Source organism: Chrysemys picta, chromosome 20, assembly GCF_011386835.1.
Source record: "Chrysemys picta bellii isolate R12L10 chromosome 20, ASM1138683v2, whole genome shotgun sequence".
Taxonomy (NCBI): Eukaryota; Metazoa; Chordata; order Testudines; family Emydidae; genus Chrysemys; species Chrysemys picta.
Window position 1 is genome coordinate 21,340,036 of NC_088810.1, and position 7,273 is coordinate 21,347,308.

Here is a 7,273-nt window from a genome sequence, read left to right on the forward strand (position 1 = left end):
GACCGGGGGGCCCTTTGCAGATCAAATTCCCCAGCAACCCTCTCGGAGCCTGCCTGACGAGGCCCCCTTCTTCCCCGTCCACCCACCGCCCGGCTACGTTAGCCTGTCATTAACCCACCTCGGCGTGCCGACCTGAGGGCGCGAGCGACTTGCGCCCAAGTTCCGCGCCCAGGTGTTTTGCCACGCTGCCGAACTGGGGCAAAGCCCAGCTTCGCAATGGACACATACTAGGGGCATTATTCTCCTGGACACCGTCTGCCCCTTTTCACGAGCCCAAAGACAGCAAAGCAGAACAGAGCCAGGGAAGGACTCCACAGCGAACCCAGGCGTCCAGGTCACAGGTGCTCACCCATAGCCCTGTGACCGTAGTGATCTGGTTCTAACAAAGGCAGGTTTGGGGGCATGTCGTTAACGTCGCAATGCAGAGTTGGAGAAGGGACCCAGGCATCCTGCATCCTAAACACAGGCTCTCAGTGATCCGCCGGGGCTCCGTTCCAGCAAGCACCTTGACAGAGGAGTTGCAGGCGTTCTCGGAGTGAAATTTTCATCGTGACACGGCGCAGAGCTGCGAAGGGAACCCAGGAGTCCTGATTTCTAGCGCTGCGTCTGACTCACAAACCCTTCCTCACCCTTCAAAGCATTTAGGTTCAGATCCAACAAACTCCGCACTCACTGGGTGCCCCCCATAGCATCAAATCCCTCTAGCAATTGGCAGAGTCGGGCCAGGCATCCACAACGCCAGGGCCTTCTCCTCTGAAAGCGAAGGGGAGACATTTCACGAATTAACCATTCGTGCTCCTGATAACTCAGAACTAGTTCGGGGTGAGTTTGATTGGAGGGTCCGGGGGAGGGAGGGTGGAATCCTTATTTCACCCCAACTGGTTTGCCCGTCCTTAACGTTGACTCTATCAGATAGCTGGGGCTAGTGGTTAGAACAGCGGTTAGCCAGTCAGGACACCTGGGTTCCAATCTCAAGTTTGGGAAGAAATGTAGCCTACATGTTTAGAGCAAGGGGCTGGGCGTCAGGACTCCTGTGGTCTATTCCTGGCTCGGCCTTGCTGGGTGCCCATGGGCGCAAATTGTAGCATCGCTCTGTGCCTCAGTTTCCCCCCTCTGTAAAATGAGGATAGTCCCCAGCTATACCATGCGGGGAGGGGGGTGACTGCAGGGCTACATTAGTTAACTCCCTGCTAAGTGGTGCAACTAGTTTCCTTTCCCAGGAGCAAACAGAGGTGTCAGCCGTTGCTCAGCAGGTGCCGTCTCCTAGGTACCAAGGGGTGGCTTTAGTTCTTAGGCCAACCTTATTGGCCAAACAGCACCCACCAGGGACTCCATCTCTTTAAGCAGAGAGGTGAACAGCTCATGAAGGAGGAGTGGGTTGCGATTTGGGGATGGATGTTTACAGAGTCATTCCCCCTGCCCTCGCAAGCGCCATTCCAGACGGGGCTTATTTAAAGCCGATTTGCGCTTCCTGCAGGAGGGCAGCGCTTTCCCCAGGTTAATGACGAGAGAGGAGACAGGGGAGAGATTCAGAGCCCTAGGATGTTAGCTAGTTCCTGAGCGGGCGAGGAGCCGGGCTGAGAGAGACGCTCTGGATTGAATCACTTCCAGCAGGGACTGGGACGGGGACCCACAGACTATATGTGTTGAAAGCGGAGCCATGTGGGTCCAAAACGACTGGGCCCCCCTTTAAATGGTGTCCGTCCCTCCCCATGCCTCAGGCGAGGGAGAGCCTAGAGGAAGATGGGGAAGGCGCTAGGGGTTAGAGAGAGAGAGGGGTTGCATCCAGCAACTTCCCGCAGAGAATATACAGGCGGGAGAACTGCCTGATGGTGGATCCACATTACAGCCTCCCTCCTGCCACATGGGACACAGCAATCAATCCATTTCAGAGAGAAAGTTAATTAAAACGGCGTCACACAAAGCCATGATGGACCAGGCCGGGGGCAAAAGGGGGCAGGTCCTCTGACACAGGCGCCTGGGAGAAAGGGGGCTGCTGAAAACCATTCCCATCAAGGCGGGAGAGAACGCGGCCCGGCTTTGTCTGGGAGGGATGCAAGGGGGCGTGGAGGGGCCCTGTTGCCCCTTTCTCCCTCCTTCTCTTAGGGCCGGGAGAGCAGGACTGTCTCCCCAGGCTGCTGCGGCTCGAAGGTCACCGGAGGGAGATTAGATTCAGATTCACCGAAAGGCCCAGTTCACCCCATGTGAAAAATCCTTTGTCGCCATAAAGGGAGGTGCTGCCCCACCCAGAGGGACGAGAGGCCCGGGCCGGGTGGGAGCATGGGAAGCTGTTGCTTAGAATCACAGAAACGGAGGCAGGGCCAAGTGAACCGAGGGGTGTTTGTCCAACTCTGTTCTTAAAAACCTCCACTGATTGGGATTCCACACACCTCCCTGGATGCCTCTTCCAGAGCTACAGTTAGAAAGTTTTTCCTTGAACAACTAACTGAAATCGCCCCTGCTGCAGACGAACACCATTGCTTCTTGTTCTCCCTTTAGTGGGCATGGAGAACTGATCACGGTCTTCTTTATAACGGCCCCTGATCTGAAGGTAGCTCTCCATGCCTTAACCACAACAAGACCATCTCTTCTAGCTGCTTTCGATACCCTTGGTCTTGAGTCTATTCCCAACGGCCCCAACCGGCGCGACAAAGACAGACGGGCTTGCAAAAAGTTTCTGATCCGGGCAGCGCGTGCGTCACAGGCTGTCCCCGCGCTGTGTGTCAGAGAAATGCATTCTGACAACCGTCCCTTCCCAAGGAGGCTTGCAAATGGTTCAGCTCCCAGCCGGTATTAACACAATCAACGACCCAGGAGGAGGAATTCTCTTTTGTGTACCAGACTGCAGTGATCTCAGTGCCAAGGCTGACGGCAAAATTACAGTGCACGGTGCAGCGACGCACCCGCGTTAGCAGAGAAACCCGACTTGGGCAGGGGTTGGCGGTGCTTTTCTGCATTGCATGGGCCCTGCAAACATAGGCGTCCGAGGTCTGGCCATCCCTCAGAGATGCATATGGCCGCTAATTTACGCCCTGTGCACATGCACTGTGTTCCTTGCAACAGAAACCCACCTGCTCCTGCCCAGACCCAGTGCCACATTGTCTGTTACTCATAAGCCTTTGGGGCCCCTGCTCAGTGCATTCTCCGTTACCCAGAAGCACCAGCGCCGGAACCAGGGGGCGATGCCCCCCTCCCCTTTTTAACAAAAGAAACATAAGCGCAGAATTCATGTCCCCAGAGATTTTTGTTCCCCCACAGAATAATAGATTCTGTCGGGGAGGCGTTGCAATTACACCTTCCGCCCGCCAGGGGCTGGTGTGGTGCCAGAAGAGAGGGCAGCAGTCTCATCGCCAGAGCAGCCAACCGCGGAGAGGGAGAAGATGCTTTGGCCTTGGCCCCCCACACGTCTACAAAGGTTCCAGCACCCTTGCCCAGAAGCCCCCAGAAGAAACAGGAGGGGAGTCTTGTTTGCGTCCAGCTGTCCAGCCTTCAAATAGAAATAGTACCTACTCGCCAACCAGTAGACCATACTCCCCTTCCAGACCTGGGAATAGACCACGTCCATCCTCCTGATTCCTCAGGCTGCCCGGTCTAACAAATATTTAGATCATGCTCCTGACCCAGATCGGGGGGGGGACAAAATAAAAACCAGATATCCTGACTCCCAGTCCCCACTGCTCTAACTACTAGACAACTCTACCCTCCCAGACCTGGGGAAAGAACCCAGGTGTTCTGGCTTCCAGTCCTTGCACCTATTCCCTCCTCATGTCAGGACAATGGCAGTCAGGAAATCATCTGTAGGCTTTATTTTCAGGGAAAGTGCATCTGGCACACACCCTGGGAGCCCGGAGAACCTCCCTGATGTAATCTTTAAAGGGCTGGTTCTTTGTTCTCATCCAGTTTCTCCGGCATAATCTGGCTTTGATCTAACTAAACATGCCTCTGTGCAAAGACAACATGAAGACTGATGCAATTATGCATGGCCATTCCCGCCCTGCTCTGAGCTAAGGACATTTTATTAAGGCAGAATCACCAAGCCACAGAACACACAGAGCCCTCGCCTCCCCATATCCCCCAACATAAACCTACAAAGCCTTTACTTGAAATGGGCCTGAAATCGCACTGTTTCTATCAAGAAAGCTTCCGCAGCATGTGGAGGAAGAGGGTGACTGGATCCACTATTTTGGTTCTATTAGCCCTGGAAACAGAGAACCCCAGGGCAGAGCTGTGATAAGTATTTGTTATGGGGGGGGGTCACCAGATGGCGCTGTTTCACGTCGTCTTATAAGTTCATTTTCTTGGCAGGTGTGCGAGCAAGTTTTTAGTCTTCGGAGAAACGCTGCATTGGGGTTAATTCTGTGATGCTGTTTCTTCTAGGGGCAGTTCTTCCATGTAGCAAGGGAGTTTGCGCTCTGCCTTAATCGCTCTAATTAGAGTCAGTTTTGGGGTGCAGAGTTGCTCCCTGGGGTGAGTTTTCTCAAAGAAGGGATTGCCCGAGTGCCGTTTGCAACCACCTCTCTTCCAGGGCTAGGCTATAAAGTCTGAACAAGCAAGTTTCACTAAGCAGATCCCCAAATTTTGCCTCATTAACTTCTCCAACAAGAAACGAAGATGCAAGGCCGCCCGCCCCATAGACCGGCTGCTGCTTGGCAGAGGGGACGACAGTCCAACAGGAATTCTTGAGCAGGCCGGCCGCTCATCCGGTTTTTCTATGGTTCGGCCCGTGTCCGGCATCACGCCTGGAGGGTGCCATTTTGAAGAGCGTGCTGCTCCGTCCCCACCAGCAACATGACCTGGCCTCGCACGATGCATGCCCAGTTGCTGGAGGGGGGTGAGGCGCTCTTCAAAATGGCGTCCTCCTTGCGGCATGACCTCGCCCGCACCGGGCTTGATCTCCTGTGTCTGGCAGAGACCTGTGCTTCCCCGCTCGGCTCTGCAGATGTTATTCAGAGTCAGCCCTCCAGAGCTTGGATTCTGCAACCTTTCAGTGCCTCAGTGTGCCGGGAATTCCCACAGCAAGGAAAAATGGAATGCAATCCCCTAGGGCACTGGGGCAACGAAAGCCCACGCCGGAGGTTTTACAGGCTGTGCACCGGCCCTGGCAGGGCGGGTGGAGGTGGGGAGGAGGCACAGGCAGGCCACCGGCCTTTCAAAAAGGAAAGCGATTCCCACCGTGACAAATGGTTTAATTATTTCAGGGGCCGCTCCCGAATGGAAGAGCGTAAATGTGGAACGGGCCCCTGCGAGAGCAAAGGGCAACCCCCTGACAAAGCCGTCGCGGGAGAGAGACTGGAGGGTCAGGAAGATGATGCCTTGGGAGCTTTGAAGGGGGGGGTACACCCCTCCCCCCACTCCCCACGCTGATCTGGAGAGGGAGGTCGCATTATGGTTTCACCTGATTGGGCCTGAAACCCACAAGCCTGAAGACCTGGAAGGCTTCGGGGAAGAAGGGAGGGAGAGAGTTGCCAAGTTTGGTTGGACATATTCCTGGAGGTTTCATCACATGACATCATCTTTCATTAAAGATTAATTTTTAATTCTTGGAGCCTCCCGGGCAATCCTGGAGGGTTGGCCACCGCAGCAGGGCCTCGGCGCTTTGGAATCCAAACCCAGACCCAGCTGTGGCCGCTGCAGCTGGCCTCTGAACAGGACAAAGCAAAAGCCCAGCGCTGAGCACCCCAGCAGCACTGGGGAGAGGACAGGAGAATCCTGCCCCAGTCTCTACACTGATGGCCCCATTTGGAGGCACTCCGGTTTCCAAGAAGTCTCAGCTCCTGTGTGACATGGGCTTGGAAAAATCCCCCTTAAACTCAAACCGCTGCTCAGGGCAGCTATGGGGGCTGTCCCCAAATTCTCTGCACCCAGCTGATTCACTAAGATACGTCAGGCACTCTAGACACATGGCACAAACTTTACAGAATTCACAGCCAGACGGAGGATCTCTGTCCAAAAAGCAGAGAGTATCCCCAAATTTAGAATCCCCCCCTCCTCAATCCATAGGATTTGCCATCACTTAGCTCTTTGCCTCAAGATACTGAGGCTTTGAAGGACCTGGTTCAATATCCAAGATACGGGCGTTACATTCCCCTTCATCACAGGCACCACCAGAGTGAGCGCGAGGCCTCAGTGCTCTGTTTTATACCCCTGCAGGGGCTCCCATCATGCCCTGCTCTTAAAGGGGTACTCACACCTGCCAAATTCTGCCTTAGAATACACTGATCCAACATGCAGAAGGGCAGAAGAAAGGCCTGGATCCTCCCCGGGTGTAAATCGGCCTTGCTCCATCCACAGCAGCGGAGGATCTGGCCCACTGCCAGCCAATGGGGCAAAGAAAGACTGGCAGCATTCCAGGGAGCCCGATCTGCTAGGGGGTCAGGGCTGGCGCCGCAGCCTCCTTCAGACGCGGACCGTGGCGGGGTGAGGCGATTCTCCAGCCGGATGCCGTAGTCCGATTCGAGAGGCCAAGCTGAGTCCAGCAAGCTAATAAAAGAAGAGGAACAACCAGGGAGGATCGAATCAGATCCTCCACGGACATGCAGCCTGGATGGGAAGCGAGCAGGAATCTAGTTGGTCTCGGGCTAACAATGCCGCATTTGTGTCTTTTCCCCGGGCGGTTGGCAGGGCTGGTATTAGCTGGGGCTTTTCGGCACCCTCTGGGCCCCTGCGTGGTCTTTGATTGTTGTTACACTTTGCGTCGGCCGGGCTGGAAGAGCTCATGTTGTAATTAGAATCAAAGGAAGCGATTTTACAGCCGGGGGTCCTGGCCGTGCCCGTTCCAGGAATCGGGGAGTAAATGGGGCCGGGGGAAGGGGAAAGAACGAGATTGAAGGAGCCTCCTACCCCACCGCCCCCTCAGGACATTTCAAACCAGGCTGGGAAACGGCTCTAGAACAGGGCACTGGGCAAAGGGATTGTTATTACTGGGGTTCCACCAGTGCCCCTCCTGAGAGCAGGACCCCGGCGTGCTAGGGGCTGTACAAAGTCCAGTCCCCAAATAACTCATGGGCTCAAGCAGGAAAACCACAAAGAAAGGATTATATTATCCCCATCTCTCACATGCGGAACTGATTAAGTGACTCACATGGGCAGCGTGTGGCCCTAGGTCACAAGGCCCCCCCTTCCTCTCAGAAGAGGATGGCAAATGGAGATGGGAGGGGGAAGAGGAACCCCCCCACCCCACATTGCTTGTCCCACACAACTGAGCACAGGACTGCCTGCTGCAACATGTTCGCAGGTGCATCGTCCCATCTAGATCTAAAGTGCCCAAGCTTCA